Raw genomic sequence first — 17,662 nt, forward strand, 5'->3', positions numbered from 1 at the left:
AATATCAGATCAAAGGAATGGTGCTGAGGAGACTAACTCAGTCACATGCACTTATGTAATTTCTGTGCCTGAGTAGAGTAATCAGAAGGTGAGTGGTCACCAAGCGACTGTGTCACACGCGGCACACCTTTCAGGATGCTTTCTTGAGGCTTCTTGCCATCTACCGCAGTGGCTCATGCAACCATTTATTCTTTCAACAAGCAGGCTGCGGCATATGTAGGGTTGGCTAAGAGTCTCCTTTCCCCTTGGCAGGGATAAATAAGACCTCTTGCTACTAGGCCAATTGCCCAGTCTCCTGAAAGAAACTTGTTATCAATTCCCCCAGTGCTTTTCCCAGTCAGTGCACAAAATGTGAATTCCAAACCCTTCCTGTCAACTCGGTGACATTCTGCCTCTCCTTGCCATTTTTGTCATCCTCAGTCTCCCAGACTCTTCCTCTCTTGTCTGGAATTCCCACTCAGCAAACTGCCCCCCATCCCATGCTCTTCTGTTGGTGGTCCTTCCACCTTCCTGCTTTACAAAGACTCGCTGTCCTCTGAGGTCAACCCACCATCTCTGCAGCACTGTCTTTTTCATTCATCCTGCACGTGAGGAGGCTCTGTGTCCTGGTGGTTTCCCATGGTTATTTTATGACCGATTCTGCTTCTTTTAAAATCCTCAGCTCCTTTGAGGTTAAGGTGCTCTGACTGACTCATCCTGATGCCAGCCAACATCCCAGTGGATCCCTTTCATCCAAATAAGACTTTGGAACCTAGATCACTGTCTCAGCCCTCAGCCCCACTGGCATCGGGTGTGACTTCAGTCCGTAGGCTGTGTGTCTATCCAACACTCAGGCCTCTCTGACCTTTGACCTCTGTATCTGAACTGACCTCCCCTTTACTGTCCACCACTCACTTCTTTAATAACACTTAGAAGTTATTATCACCAGGAATTGCTTCTTCTCTACAACTGCTAATCCAGGCATCCTGACTCACTGACCTTCAGTTTACTCGCTTCATTACAGACACTCCTTCAACCTAATCAGAACCATTGACCACACTAACTTCCCAATACTGTAGCTTGTTCCTTTCCTCTACTTCTTAACCTCAGATTTCATAGTCACAATCTCAACGGTTAGGCAGCTTTTCAAGACAGAGCACCAACAGATAGCCCTAACAAAACAGCATAGAAGAGGGAAGGGGTTGTTTCTCCTAAAAAAAATTGAAGTGTTGTTGCCAAAAGGTGGGGGAAGGGATGCCAGATGGGCCATTACAGCCAATGACCACCCCAATTTCTTTTGCAAAATCTTAACAGATTGAGTTATTCAGATTATTTGAGTTATTTCTCTGGTTTTCTATTCACGTTCAACCCAAATGTACATGCCACCTCTTTCCGAATGAAGCCAGAAATCTTGGCTCAAAGTTCTGATACAGAAGAAAGCTTCTGCTTTGCTCTATACACAGGCACTCTGTGTTCTGCGAAATTGGAATGACTGAGGATATCTTTTCTTAAGGCTGAGAAAACATATGGATGAAAGTATGCTACGTCTGTAGCCTCTTGACAGGACATCTGCTGCAACATTTTTTGTTCTTGGATCATGGACTGTTGTTTGCCAATTGTTTTCATAAATATTAATCTTTGAAATCTTGACTGACATACAAGTTGTTCTTTTGGAATTCTTTTCTTATTTGCATGCACCATCTTTAAATGATTGTTCTACAGTGCAACACAAAACGGATTTTCTTGGGAAAAAATTCTATTTTAAAAGTGGGATCTATATAACGTCTAATTCTAAAACTTGTAATTTTTTTTTTTACATTTGAATTCTCTTTTCTGTGGCTTAATGAAAAATGTATTGCCATTAGAATAATGCTTCTACATCAGTTTTATAAAAAAGAATTCATTTACTTCAGCTCTTAAACGTACCTCAGGAAAACATCTAAGCTCAACTTCCTCAAGTACTTGACTAATTGATTTAGTCCCAAGGCAGATCGCCATTTCTTCTTAGTCTGAAACTGAGAACGAAACTTTTAGAGCTGAATCAGAATTTTTGAACTGGATTATAAATTGCCAAGAAGTTCTCCAGTGCTATTTGATGCATGTTAATCTCTAATCATATCTTTGCGCGAGAAGATGATTAAAAAATCTGCAATGGAAACTACAATTAGCAGAGCTTCTGCCAAAGGGTATTATTTAACAACTATTGATAAAGTTTTATTAGACTCTGTGGCCTTTACCATATTCTACATAGTATTTTAAGTGCTACAGATAACACTTTTATTATGCACGTGTATGGTACCTGCTAATTTATTTTACCGTTAGGGATCAGGAGATTTAAAATTATTTCAATTATTACTCAGTTAATGCAACAGTTTTTTATTGGCACATAATTGTATATATTTGGGGAGCATGGTGTGATATTTCAATACATACATTGTGTAATGATCAAATCAAGGTATTTGGCGTGTCTATCACCTCATACATTTATCATTTCTTGGTGGTGAGAACATTCAAAATCCTCTCTTCTCACTATTGTGATATACACAATATTGTTAGCCGTAGTCACCCCAGTGGGCAATAGAACACCAGAACTTATTTCTCCCAATAAAACAACTTTTAACATTAAGAATCAAGAGTGCTTCAGCAACGTATCATCAGTTCGGGTGAAGTAAAACACAGCAAGTGACTAATTTTTAAGAAGACGATTTGACCTTATTGTCATATTACCCTTCCTTCCTTAGGAAGCTACTGGTTCAGAGTTTGAGGGGAGAATCCCTTACATATCTAAGATTTAACATTTCTTAAATGTTAAATATTCCTTAAATGTTCAGTATTTAAGGAAGATAAGTCATTTTCTTCCTTAGTAAACTCCACGTTCATTATCTTTTTAAAATTTTACTTTTATGCTTTAGTTAAGGTGAAATAACAATAAACTTTTTTCCCTTAAATCACATTATAAGATCTTGAGAGGGAAGTTCTATTCTCTCATTTTCATAAGAAGTTTGGATTTTCTTTTTCAAGGCCAGAATACCCTATTGTTGAAGGACAGCTAAAGAATTGGAAAATATAGTTACTGATTCTCGTATAATGAAATTGCTATTTCTTCAGCTCTATTGAGAATCATGTAAAATTTATTTTTAGAGTAGACGTGGTTTTTATGTCTTGCCCTCTTTATAGGCTATGTCAGGGATTAGGAATTTATCTCATAGTTGAGATCACACAGTTTCCTCGGAGATCTCTTGGCAAGGATTGTCTCTCTTTACATCTGCCATTTTCTGAGAGGAAAATGAGATTCGCATGTTTGCATATCATCTTGCTGATTCTTTACATTTGAATTCTCCTTTTTTCCCTTTTGGCTTAACTTACTGCTGTTGGAACAATGCTTCTGCGTTAATTTTGTGAAAAATAATTCACTTCATCTCTTAAAAGTACCTCAGGAAAACATCTAAGCTCAACTTCCTCAAGGACTTGACTGATTCAGTATCAAGGTAGAGACTTGTCTTGCCAAGGATACTTCCTTGAAAGAGAAGGCTGAATATTTCTGTAGTGCCTCTATTTTAGGGCGAAAAGAGGATATAATAAAAATTTATAGCTGTTCCATGATTGGGCCAGAAGCTGAGGAGCAGATGAAGGACCTTCTCCAGGAAAGCCATGCTCCCAGGGCTTCCAAGTGCTAGGGAGATGATGGATATGTTGAGCCCTGTGCCCCTGGGTCAGGGATTAGGCACCAGGGAGAGGATTATGGGGAGAAAAGCCTGGTCTCACTTGTAAGGCTTTATTCAGATAATCAACATCCATTGAGAACCTGCCATGTGCTGTATCATCCTCTGTGAGAAGATATGAAGGAATAAAATAATGCCACGTACAGTATGTTGTAGGGTTGCCACAACAAAGTCCTGCAGACCAGCTGGTTTAAACAACAGAAATTTGTTTTCTCACAGTTCTGGAGCCTGGATGTTGGCAATCAAGGTGTCAGCAGGGTTGGATAATTTTGAAAGGTGGGAGGCGGGGAGAAGGGACTATCCCAGGCCTTTCTCCTTGGCTTGTAGATGGCCATCTTTTCCCTGTGTCTTCACAAGGTCTTTCCCTGTGTACCTGTGGCCAAATTTCTTCTTGTAAGGACACCCGCCAGTCATACTGTATTAGGACCCATCCTAATGGCCTCATTTTTTGTTTGTTTTTTTGAGACAGAGTCTCCCTCACAGCAACCTCAAACTCTTAGGCTCAAGTGATCCTCCTGCCTCAGCATCCTGAGAAGCTGGGACTACAAGTGCCCACCACCTTGCCTGACTAGTTTTTCTATTTTTAATAGAGAAGGGGTCTTGCTCTTGCTCAGGATGGTCTTGAACTCCTGAGCTCAAGCAATCCACCTGCCTCAGCCTCCCAGAGTGCCTAATTACCTCATTTTAATGTAATTGTCTCTTTAAAAGTATATCTTTGAATATGGTTAATATTCTGAGGTCCTGGGGCTTAGGACTTCAGCATATGAATTTTGGGGTGGACCCGATTCAGCCTGTAACATCATGTCAGTCTTTAATCCACGTCTGGATAAGATATGTGCAAGTATTTCCTGTGTGTGCTTCCCTCGTGTTCATTTTGTTGAGGGCAGCCAAAATGTAACGAACAGATTGCTGGCATCTATAAACAGATTTAGGAAGTTATTTCTAAATATTATCACTCAAATGAGTCTAAACCAACAGGAGAAACATTGAAAAGGGGTTTTGCGTTCCTCTTCTTTTATCTTCAAAAATAAACAGTTGGTTGGCTTAAAAACTCTAGTCACAATGAGAACTACACATGTAGATATTTGAGCATGAAGTTCAAAGACCTGTGTGGTTCCAAATAAACAAAATGGGAAAATTTAAACATCTTATGGAATTGTGTCTGTGATAGCTTAGCCTTGGACTGACTTAGTGCACTTTTTTTTTTTTTTTTTGCAGTTTTGGCTGGGGGCTGGGCTTGAACCCACCACCCCCGATATATGGGTCCAGCGCCCTACTCCTTGAGCCACAGGCGGTGCCTGACTTAGTGCACTTTTTTATGAAGCATTTTTTGTCTGTGTTTCAGCATGAGCATGAAGAACTGTGTGTCAGATGTGATCTTCAGGGTTTTTTATTTTCTAAGAATTAAAGAATTATTCTGGAATATCATTTTATCAGTTTATCATTCTGGTCATCTCTTAGAAAAATATGCCCTCGAGTATTTTCATTTAAAAAAATGTTCCTTTTCTGGAGGGATGTTTCATACCGTTTCATACCGTTTACGAGTTTTTGTAAACCACATGTACACAATTTTGCATTTTTTGGGGGGGGTGGCAAGTGGCTAATTTTTAAAATGCTGGTGGTTGTTTCCAATGCCCATATAAAGTAAATTTTAAAAAATATGAAACAAACAAGCATGGTGCATTTAGCCTGTGATATGGCCAGGCCAAAGTGACTTATTCCTTGTGCCTATATGTGGGAGATAACAATGAAGCAAGAAATTCTCATTTTAAGAAAGAAAATGACCCATGTCACGGTATTACTTTTTTAAATATCTTGGTTTATAGAATATTTTTCTGATACTTTAAGGCAACATTATTTTATTTTTGTACATGTAAAGTTTTTCTACTTCTATTGCGTTTGAAACTAATTTTCTCATGTCTATCAAAGGAGAATAAGCAGTATCAGAAAAATAAACTTGAAGATACATTTACAAAGCAGTTCCTTCTGTCCTCAACTAAGTATCTGTTACGTAGCTAAATTAGGATTATTGATCGCTTTCATTTTGATACTGGTGTAAGCTCTGCCTTGAGGTTCTAAGTGACGGGTTACCTTGCTAACCGCACAGGAAAAAGGAATTTTATTTTTGATCGTTCAGATATGCTTTATACATATGAGCAAATGCAATAAACATCAGACATAAAACATGGTAACAGAAAGACAAAGGTGTTCATGAGAAAATGTCACCAGTTAAAAATGAGGCTGACATAATGTTATTCTAGACATGGAGAGGCAGCCTTATATGCACACAGATGACAGTCACCAGAACGTTGCTATTCATGTATTGCAAAGCTAAGGACAGTGACAAAATTCAGGAGCCTTAAAAAAAAACAATTTTTATACCTGTGTACCAGTGAATTTCTCTAAATTTAGTTTTTACTCAAATTTATTACACATTCCCCATGCATGTGGTAAGTGAATGGTTGAAAACGAGTTACAGACTTTAATGGTAAAATATCTTACCTGATTTTATTGTTCTTCGCTGTTGTTTTCAGTACATTTATGGAAATGACTTACATGCTTAAGGCTGTACTGTATGCATTACGTTTGTTTGTACTTGACGTTGGCTCGGATATTTCAGTGGGCAGCATATGAGAACGTGTACTAGTGAAGTCCAATGAATGTTTTTATAGTAATCCAAGGAACCAGACACAAAAGTGGACTTTCTTGGTTCCCAGACATCTATGTTTTATCATACTTTTAAGAGTACTTAGGACAAAAACAATTTTCTGCAATTGATTTATTTTACCCAGTACACTTAGGATTCAGTGGCTATGTCCTTTACCCAGTACACTTAGGATTCAGTGGCTATGTCCAAGCCTAAAATTCTTGATAATTCAATGCTAGAAGTGCTTAAATTTAATCATGAAGGAGTTTACCCCTAAAAAAATTTATTATTTGCATTTACATCATTTCAACTCTTCATTGCTGAATGTAATTTTTTATGTCTTATTATTTTTAAATTAGCATGCATTAAGAGAATCCAAAATGAGAAAAGAAATCTGGAAAGAAATATTTCTTTTTACTCTGAACTTATTGCTGCAATACCATGTAGATATACTAGTGTCTGACAAAGTTATATAAACATGGATTTCTACCCAGAACCATGATCAGATCCTTTAAGAACTTGATGGGGAAGATGGGCTGACTTCAGAGAATCCCACTCTAGGCACAGTTCCTAAAGGCAGGAGTAGCAAGCAGGAGACAATTTGTGTAGAGATTATGACTGTGTTGATTCTAGTAGTTTGTAGCCCCTTTGATGATGAGTCAAAGGACGATAGAGTCTTCCTCCTGCGTGTACTGTTGATCCATCAAGAAATTTAAAATCTCCAGGATTAATGAAGAAAAAGATCCTCAATGAGCAATATCATCCCAAGATTATTACTGTTGGCAACACAATGAGCTTTCCAAACTACATACATGAATACAAGAAAATGGCCCAAATAATTTATTCTGTGGCCTCTGGATCTGTCTTGGAAGACTTAAGATGTATAAAATTCCAGAATGTTGAAAAGTTTTTTTTTTTTTTTAAAGAAAAGGGTAGACTTTAATCTTTATTTACAGGACACTGCAAGATATGAAATTCCACATAGAAATAAGAAACCCTTTCAGAGGATAGGCTCCATACAGTATGTATGTACAGTTTGGAACTGTACAAGTATAGTTTGTGTTGTAAAAAGTGCTACAATAACAAATCACGTTTAAAAAGAGTTCCTAGTGGAGAAATAGTAAGAAAGACAAACTTATACCAAACGCAGTACACGATAACTTTGTGCCTCAGCTATACAATCTAAAAGTTAAAAGTCCCAGGAGTCCCATCCTGAACTTGGAAGGTGCAGCCTTCAGAGGTAGTTTCTGGTACTACATTTTGATCCTCCTCTTCCTCTACAGAGAAATACTTCTCAATCAAGTTTAATGAAGCCTTGTACACAGACTCATTTCCATGGTTTTGTAGAGCTTCAATTTTGTCCAAACCTCCACATTCTTCAATCATTATACTAAGTTTCTCAGTTTCACCTAGTTTTTCAGCAGCCTGAAAGATATTTGAAATGGCATCCAATAACCAGAATAATTTTGGTATCTTTTGCAGTTAAGAGGTTCATCAATGGTTCTATTATGCCACAATGAGTGAGGTATACAATCTGTTCAGCTGTTCCAGCACTTGTATAGTTGCTCACAGCCCATACAGCTTCCTTCTGTGTCTTAAAGTCTGCCTTAGAGAGAACACCAACAAGTAATGGGACTAGTCCATGATTCACAGCTTGCTGTATCTGGTCTTGACAGCCAGCTGTGATGTTTGACATCGTCCATGTAGCTTCCTTTGAATGTTAGTTTTGGGGTTGGTCAGCAGGCTGGGAAAGACAGTAAGTGTTCCTGCATCAATTACAACCTGAGTCTATTCGTCTGTCCCAGTGACAATATTCCCTATGGCTCTTAGTGCAGGAGTCACAATTGGCAATTCAGTAGCTCCCAAAAGCTTTACAGGTTGGGGCACAACTTCTGTTTTCTCAACCATTTCAATCCGTTCATTTGGACCATCAGTAAGGTAGAAAATAGCCCAGCAAGTACCTGCTAATACCTCTGGATCATCGTGATGCAGGAGATGCACTAAAGTAGGAAGAATCTGCTCCATAGCATCTAGTGGGGGAGCAGGATTCTTGTTGCGACAAAGGTTTGAAAGTGTCCAGGTAAGATTACATAAGTAACCACATGATAAAGATGACATATCAGGAATAGCTAGAAGAGCCAACAGTGGGTCAACTGCACCATACTTAATAACCAAGTCTCGGAAAACTGAACCATCACCCGCAATGTTTCCTAGAGCCCACACAGCTTGTTCACTGATATGAGCATGGGGAGAGGCCAACAGAGAAATGAATGCTGGAATAGCACCTCCATCTACCACAGCCTTGGTATGTTCTGATGTCCCAGAAGCAATGTTAGTTAGTGCCCAAGCAGATACAAACTGAATGGGACTACAATAGGTTCTACCCAAGAACGACATAAATTTTGGGATCAAACCAGCTCGGATTATATTGTTGATGGGATGCTGTTTTTCTCTAGAAAATAGTTTCCTGGCAGCCTGAGTAGCTTGAAGCTGGTTTTCCATATTGGTGCTGTTTATACCTTTGACAGTGTCATCCACAGACCAATTTACAGTACCCTGATTGTTTCAGTTTTCTTGCAGTGGAGAAGTAGCATCCTCAGGAAAAGAGCTTACATTTCTTCTTTTCAGCATCTGGTCATCTTTCTTAGCTTTCCTCAACTCCATATTGACTTCTATTCGGCATCACCTCGTTTCTGTACTGTCTTTTCCCTTGTTCTTGAACCTGTTAAGTCGGGCAGCTGGTGAATTAGCATTCTCATTGGTGGACTTGGTCATGAGACAAAGGGAGATAGCTGCACAGCTAGCTCAAGCTTCCACAGGACGTGGTGTGGGACTCAGAAGATCTGGGTCGGCTGCCCTGGAAACGTCCACTGCAGCTCAGGCAGAACACGGTGTCAAATGGTTGAGAAGTTAACTGGTTTTCTGACCTCATATGAATGAGAAAATAAAATATCATCTATAGCAGGGTCCTCAAACTACGGCCCGCAGGCCACATGCGGCGGTGTGATTGTATTTGTTCCTCTTTTGTTTTTTTACTTCAAAATATGATATGTGCAGTGTGCATAGGAATTTGTTCATAGTTTTTTTTTTTTTAAACTATAGTCCGGCCCTCCAATGGTCTGTTTTAAAAAGTTTGAGGACCCCGATCTATAATTTTTCAACTATATACAACTATTAAAAATGAACTTAGTCAATCTGATCTATGTATACAGACTAAATATGGCATTGAAAGTAAACTTGGCCAGTGTCCAAAGTGCTGGTCAGGGACAGTGGGGCTCTTGCTACATCACATCCTGGCCATGGGGTTGTAGCCCCCGTGGGTCTCAGCTGTGTCATCTGTCAAGTTGAATTAAAAGCCAGAGTTGAGCCATGTGAGCCTTTGAGCTCTCTTCTATCACGTTTCTCTGATTCTCCTTCCATTTTCTGGATTTAGATTCTTAATGTGATTACAAGGTACATAAATTTCTTTTCAGAAATACTGGAGGGTAGACTTAAGCTGCCTTGTGAGATTATAAGGGAAAAAATTGACTGTCAACAATGTGCCAGAAGCTATACTAGCTGCTGAACATACAGCAGTGAAAGGAAACAAAATAAAATGAAGGGCACAGTTGGTTCTTGTATGGAGCTTACGTTCTGGTGTGTGAGCAGGTATAAACACAGCAGAACCGCTATTGTTGCCCTCCCTACATTGACCACCTTCTCAAGTTGACCTAATTTTCATAGACCAGACTGAACCACATGTGTATGTCAGTATGATAGGCCTAGTTCCTGATGTTGACCACCCCTGTGTGTCGACCGGTTGGTTACAGTCCCTTGGGTGGTCCACTTACAGAGGTTTGACTGTAAATAAACAAATGTGTATTGAGAAGAGGGAAATGCTGGGTCAAAAAACTATCACAGCAATGTGTATTGAATGTTCATAGGTCCTGGGGACCATTTGTAAGGATGTTAGATGTACTTTGTATGGATACTTAATCCTCACAGCAACTCTGTGAGGTAGGTGTGATTTCAAGCTCCATTTTATAGAAGATCAAACTGAAGTATAGAGTGGTTGGGTTATTTTTCCCCTGTTCCACAGCCAGAACTGGCTGGTAACCCAGCTGGCACCAGAACCCGGGCCGTGTGGCTTCTAGGAGCTTTACTCCTTAATACTAAATCATTCAGCTGCCTCCCTTGGGGTAAAAGCAGAGCCTGAAGTGGGGAGAGAGGCCTGGGTTTTGGCTGGGACGTTAAGACAGTGGCTCTCTGACAGGGTTGTGTGGGACAGAGACCAAGGAAGGTTAGGGGACAGGACATGCAGACATCCTGGACAGAGGAAGCAGCTCGTGCCAGAGCCCTGATGAAGGATTGAGCTGCCTGTGTGAGAGAAATAGCAAGGCGTCCAGTGTGGCTGGAGAGGGGTGCTGTAAGTGGCATTAGGCCAGATCGTGCAAGGCATTTGCAGGATGTGCAAGAGCCCTGATGAAGGATTGAGCTGCCTGTGTGAGAGAAATAGCAAGGCATCCAGTGTGGCTGGAGAGGGGTGCTGTAAGTGGCATTAGGCCAGATCGTGCAAGGCATTTGCAGGATGTGCAAGGGCTCTGGTTTTTCCTGAGTTAGACAGGAGGCTACTGGAAGGGTTTGAGTATGGGAGTAGGTTCAATCTGATCTATGATTTACAGGGAGCATCGTGCCTGCTGTGGAGAGAACACACTTAAGCGAAGGAAAATGAGGCATGGGGCATTCTTAAGGAGTGATTATAGGCATCTGGGTAAGCCGTGATGGTGGCTGAGAACCGGTGACAGCAGTGGCGGCCAGACGCTGAAGGATGCCCAACATAGAGCGAAGTTGGAGCAGACAGGTTTTGCTCATGAGTTGAATGTGAGATAAAAGAGAAAGAGGAGTTAGAAATAACTATAAGGATTGTGGCGGCTAGAGTAACAGGAAGAAAGGAAGTGCCATTTATTGTGGAGGGGGAAACTCCCACCCACTTGTTTGCCCCAGCGCTCAGCACTGCAAATCGGTTTAGTACACAACTGGATAGGCACGGAATTATTCCAATCGCCTGCCAGTTTTCCTCAAACAAATATGGAAAGCTAAGGCAATGAAGTTTAGCCAAGAAACCAGGTCTCCTTTGCGTGATATTTTGAGTGTCCACAAGTGGCAGCAGTATCAGCAAGAGAAACTGCAGTTTGAATGTAAAGGAACATCGAATCTCACAATGATGAACCTGAACATAGGAAAGAGAGAACTTGAAGTTTCATTCTTCTACGATGTGCAGAGTAATTCTGAGCAGGTTTTCTGGAGCCTGGTGAAGAAATGTTATTTCGGGGTTTTTTCCTGCAGCGTGCTTGCAGATGGATGTTGTTATCATAAAGGACTAAGGAAGATGTGGACGAGGACGTGATAGGACACACACTGTTTTCTGAGATAGACGCATTGTTCCTAGAACATAAAAGTATGTTGGCTCTTATGCTACATTCACCTTCAACACCTTTTATGTTGTATTTCAAACTATTTGTTAGTGTTAAGGCTTGAATCGAGGCCCCTTAAATAGCGTCCCTTTCCCAAAATGTGGGACACATTTGGGAGTTATAGGAGTCCTTCACGTCAAGATCAAAGTATGAGCTTAATATCTGGAATATTACTGGAAAATGTGGCTTTGGCTCTGCAGATGCGTTTGCTAATATTTTCTCCCAATCTAATAACAATCCTAAACTCCCCCAAAGGCTCTTAGTGGATAGCAGAGAGCAGTCCAGAATTTACCTGCGAGACTTTTCTGAGCATCTCCATTTCCTTCTTTCCAAACCGCCGGTTACCTAAGACATTTCCCCCTTTCTGGGGAGGAGTGAGTGAGTGGGCAGAGAGCGGTCAAAAGTGTCACTAATGGAAGTTTCCCCACCTGGGACACATGAGGTGAGGAGAGGCCCTTCTCCACTGACCTTTCTCCATTGAGAGCTTTCTCACATTTGTAGAATAAATTCTCACTGCCTTTATCTGCGCTGAGTTCACTTTCCTATGAGAACTACTGCGTGTGTGTGGCCCTTGCCTGGCAGAGGAGGAGCAGCAGGTCCTAACTTGTTTTCCCAGCAGAAGCATCTCTGATGAAAAACAAGCCTTCGGTGTCGGCATCTCACTGTTGCTACTGCTGAACTATGCATTGCCCCCGGTTTCACCTGTGCCAAAGCCGTTCTTTTCTCTCTGAGATTGGCAAGCGATAGCGTAGGTATGTTTTAGTCAAGACTAAGGAAAATTTCTGTAAAAGGAATATTTGAAATTGATTATCCCAGAAACCTATCAATATGCCTGAATTGAAAGGAATTCATTTGATTTATACTCCTCCAAATGTCAAAGGCTTGACGATACCAGAATCGTAATTGATTGGCGGTGTGGTGTTTAATTTCTAGAGTTTGATGACACTTCTAGACATTCTATTCATCATTATTAACAAACATTTATCAAAGGCGTTCTTCAAAGTACAACTCTGAGGCACCGAGAATCATTAGTCATCTGTCCATAATACGTTTGTACTCCAGTGTAGAAGGCACATCATGTGAGTACATGTGAAAAGTAATAATATAAGTCTGTACTACCTGCTAAGTGAATTATATAGGCGTTACAGGCAGAATGTTAAGTAATGCACCAAAGACATTTTTGATAGGTTTGGGACGGCTACAAGCCATTTCCTAGGAATTATTCATAAAGCTTGAGACACTGGAAGTGAGTGTTACCATAATTTTCCAGGAATAGATCATTATGGGCTGTTTGGTACTAGGAAATTTCATGCAGGAGGCAGAATTTGGGCCAGGCCTCTGATATCCCCAAACCTGTCCTCTCCTTCCTCTGCATTGTTAGTAAATACTATAGTGTCTCCATTCACCAAACTGCTCAACGTTGTACATATCTTCTTGACTCCTCATCTCTAGCCCCATTTGGCAAATGTATCAGCTAGTCCCATTGATTATCCTACAGATGTGTCTTGAATGCACCCAGCTTCCTGTCTGCCCCACCGTCATCTCCTGCCTGGATTACCAAGGACCTCCTAACTCTTCTTCCTGCTTCAATGGTTTTGTAACTTCCAGTAGAGTAATAGTTGTAAAGCGTAAGTCAGGTCATGTCATTCTCATCTTAAAACTTTTTGTTGCTTTTCTGTTGCTGTTTAAAAGAAAATACAGGCTCGGTGCCCATAGCTCAGTGGTTAGGGTGCCAGCCACGTGTACTGGGGCTGACGAATTCAAACCCGGCTCGGGCCTGCTAAACAATGACAACTGCAACAACAATAAAAAAATAGCCAGACGTTGTGGCAGGCGCCTGTAGTCCCAGCTACTTGGAGGCTAAAACAAGAGAATCACTTAAGCCTGAGAGTTTGAGGTTGCTGTGAGCTGTGACACCACGGCACTCTCCCAAGGGTGACATAGTGAGACTCTGTCTCAAAAAAAAAGAAAGAAAGAAAAAGAAAAATACACATTTCTTACCGGAATCAATGGGGCCCTGCATGAATCTAGCTTATGCCACCTTTGCAACCTCTTTCCTTTATTTTACTACTTTGCAGCAAAATGATGTTCTTTCTGTTCCTCAAACAGGATCATCTTTTTTCTTTTTTTTTTTTTGTGGTTTTTGGCCAGGGCTGGGTTTGAACCTGCCACCTCTGGCATATGGGACTGGCACCCTACTCCTTGAGCCACAGGCACCACCCTGGGATCATCTTTTTTCATTAAAAAGTTTCATAGACAGGGCACGGTGGCTCATGCCTGTAATCCTAGCACTCTGTGAGGCTGAGGCGGGTGGATTATTTGAGCTCAGGAGTTGACACCAGCCTAAGCAAGAGTGAAACCCTGTCTCTACTAAAAATAAGAAAAACTAGTGGGGCATTGTGGTGGGCACTTATAGTCCTACCTACTCTGGAGGCTGAGGCAAGGGGATCCCTTGAGTTTGAGGTTTCTGTGGGCTATAAAGCCATGACACTCTACCCATGGTGACAGGGTGAGACTGTCTCAAAAAAAAAAAAAAGTTTTGCATTTGCTGTTCCTTCTGCCTATAATGCTGTTCCTCTGGTTATTTGTGTGCTTATCTCCTGTATTTTTCTGGTCTCAGTTCCAATGTCACATTTTCAGCTCACATGCCGTTCTTGAAAACCAGATTTGAAATGACTTACTCCAGTTTTTCTCTATTATGCCATCCTGTTCATTTTTTGTTGTTGTTACAAGTTTCAGAAAGTGCACATATCAAGTTTTCTTTTTGCTGTTTACTTGTTGTCTCCCACATTAGGTCTGTAACTTCCATGAGGGTAGGAATCTTACCTGTTGTATCTATAGTACATATTACAGTGTCTTGGATTACCCAGTAAGCATTTGTAAAATTAAAGACGAATGCAGCGTACAAAAGCAGAGGACAGTGGAAAGGAGCATGCCCCAGCTAGCTGAGAGTGTGTTCAGGAGCTGGAAATGGAATGTGCCTAGTATTGTAGGGGCAGGACCTGAGTGCTTCTCAGGGAACTGTGGAAGCCTCGCAGGGATGTGGGTAGTGGTGATCTGGGTTGGAGGTTGGGGACCAAGATGCCACCTAAGTGGTTGGTACCAACTGTATTTAAAGAGGGAAACAGAAGATTAATGCAGACATGCTATGGTAAGCAGTGGTCCGATAGGGTGAGTCCAAGGTTGTAGAGAGAGAATACCAGACAACATCATTGTTCAGAATGTGGTTTGTGAACAAATTATCCAGGGCTCTGTTCTTTTTTTCTTTCTTTTCTTTTCTTTTTTTTTTAAGTTTTTGCATGCATTATCCTATTTATTTATTTTATTAAATCATAGCTGTGTACATTAATGCAATTATGGGGTACAATGTGCTGGTTTTATATATAATTTGAAATACTTTCGTCAAACTGGTTAACATAGCCTTCACCGCATTTTCTTAGTTGTTGTGTTAAGATATTTATATTCTACCCTTAGTAGATTTAACATGTACCCTTGTAAAATGCACCGTAGGTGTAATCCCACCAATTACCCTCCCTCCGCCTGTTGTCCTCCCCCATCCCCTCTCCTCCCTCTTCTCTTTCCCCTTCATCTTGGGCTATAGTTGGGTTATAGCTTTCATTTGGAAGTGTGGGTGCTTCTAAATTAGTTTCATAGTAGGGTTGAGTACATTGGATACTTTTTCTAATGTTCTTGTGATACTTTGCTAAGAAGAATATTCCAGCTCCATCCATGTAAACATGAAAGAGGTAAAGTCTCCATTTTTCTTTATGGCTGCATAATATTCCATGGTGTACATATACCACAATTTATTAATCCATTCATGAGTCAGTGGGCACTTGGGCTTCTTCCATGACTTAGCAATTATGAATTGGACTGCAATAAACATTCTGTTGCAGATATCTTTGTTATAAAGTCATTTTTGGTCCTCTGGATATATACCTAATAGAGGAATTGAAGGATTGAATGGTAGGTCTAGTTTTAGATCTCTAAAAATCTTTCCAAAAGGAACTTATTAGTTTGCATTCCCACCAGCAGAGTAGAAGTGTTCCCTTTTCTTCACATCCATGCCAACATCTCTGGTCTTGGGATTTTGTGATGTGTGCTAATCTTACTGGAGTTAGATGATATCTCAAAGTAGTTTTGATTTGCATTTCTCTGATTATTAAGGATGATGAGCATTTTTTCATATGTCTGTAGGCCATGCGCCTGTCTTCTTCAGAGAAGTTTCTCAAGTCTCTTGCAGGGCTATGTTCTTGTTGGGAGTAATCCTGCTTATATGTTTCAAACTTTTGTTTCAAAGTATTGGAATATAAATTTGAAGAATTAAAAACTAGCTTATGGAGGGTCTTCAAAGTCCAACCTGTGGAAATAGAATTCACCTTGCAGTCAGTCAACTTGGAGTTACTGATGGAATATTTTGGATCTGGGAGTGACTCTCTGAGTTTAATCCTGCTGTGATATTATTGGTGGGAAATGCTGTAGGCAGAGAGGTCGGCAGGAGAGGATTGTAGCTGTCCAGGTGGGAGCTTCTGAAATGTATTTCTAAGGCTATTTTACTTTAAAAAGATGAACTTTATATACCTATCATAAATCCCAAACTAAAAAGCATTCAAAGGAATTTGTTGTAGGATGAAGGACATGAAGACCTAGATTTTGGAAAGCTTTGGGAATAGAAAGGTGAGCAGGGCTGTGAAAGCACCTCTCTTTTTCCATTCCCTGTCTCTCATGCCCACATTTTCCTCCTGGTAGTGATAGTCATATTTTATACTGAAATCTTTGGAAGTTTCTTTTTCCTCCTCCTTCCCTGAGATGGTACATGCACAGAGCCTGTAGAGCTGGGCTGTAAGATTAAAACTCATCAGTAGGTGTCACCATCTCACAAATGATTTATCCTACTCCGAGTATTTCCCATGTTTAAAGCTTTAAATTATATTAAATACATGTTTTATTTGATCTGTTCATATTTTGAGTTCTCACTTCATAATTATCCAAGTCATATGAAATCAAAACGAATTTTTTCTAAATCCTGTTACTTATAGAGACATAGTCACATTTTATTTAGAATTCTGTTGATTAATGATATTTTAATACAATTGATTAAGGCTGGGCGTGGTGGCTCACACCTGTAATCATAGCACTCTGGGAGGCTAAGGTGGGTAGATTGCCTGAGCTCAGGAATTTGAGAACAGTCTGAGCAAGAGTGAGACCCCTTCTTTAAAAATGTCCAGGAATTGTGGCAGGCACCTATAGTCCCAGCTACTTGGAAAGCTGAGGCAAGAGAATCGCTTGAGCCCAAGAGTTTGAGGTTGCTGTGAGCTATGACATTACAGCACTCTACTGAGGATGGCAAAGTGAGACCCTGTCTCAAAAAAAAAATGCAATTGATTAATTGTATTAATTTTAGCTACTGTAACATTATGTTATTTATTTTGATAATATTTTAATGGAGATTTAAAACATACCTTGATATCAGAAAACAAACGGAAACCGTTTTAACAGAAATAAAACGGTTTTTATACCTTGTTTTTATTTGTTGTTATGTTCTTTTCATTTTTTTTCTCTCTATATAGCATTTCTTTCATTACAGAAAATTCTATTAAATAGCCCTGGTATGGACTAAACTGAGATCTTTTGTTTTTGAAAAAAATCTGCAGACTTGCCATGCACCTGAGTTCAGGATCTTGTATACAGATGTTTTTAAGAAATTTAAAACAAAAGATGGGTAGGAATTTATTTAACTTGTATATCTTTATAAATTTCAGAGATATTTTTATAGTAGGGCCCTAAACAGTAGCAGTAAAATGGTAAGGAGGCAAAGGCAACTGTTTAGGTACATATATGATGGCTCAATATTTACAAAT

General features: G+C 40.1%; 1 protein-coding gene and 1 pseudogene across 2 annotated transcripts in view; one reads left to right on the forward strand and one right to left on the reverse strand.

Moving 5' to 3' along the window:
• ITPR2 (inositol 1,4,5-trisphosphate receptor type 2) overlaps positions 1–17,662 on the forward strand; it is a 537,798-nt gene that overhangs the window by 321,231 nt on the left and 198,905 nt on the right. The gene's annotated exons all lie outside the window — the stretch shown is intronic.
• LOC128560751 (importin subunit alpha-1-like) lies at positions 7,531–9,162 on the reverse strand (annotated as a pseudogene).

Source organism: Nycticebus coucang, chromosome 12 (genome assembly GCF_027406575.1).
Source record: "Nycticebus coucang isolate mNycCou1 chromosome 12, mNycCou1.pri, whole genome shotgun sequence".
NCBI classification, from domain to species: domain Eukaryota; kingdom Metazoa; phylum Chordata; class Mammalia; order Primates; family Lorisidae; genus Nycticebus; species Nycticebus coucang.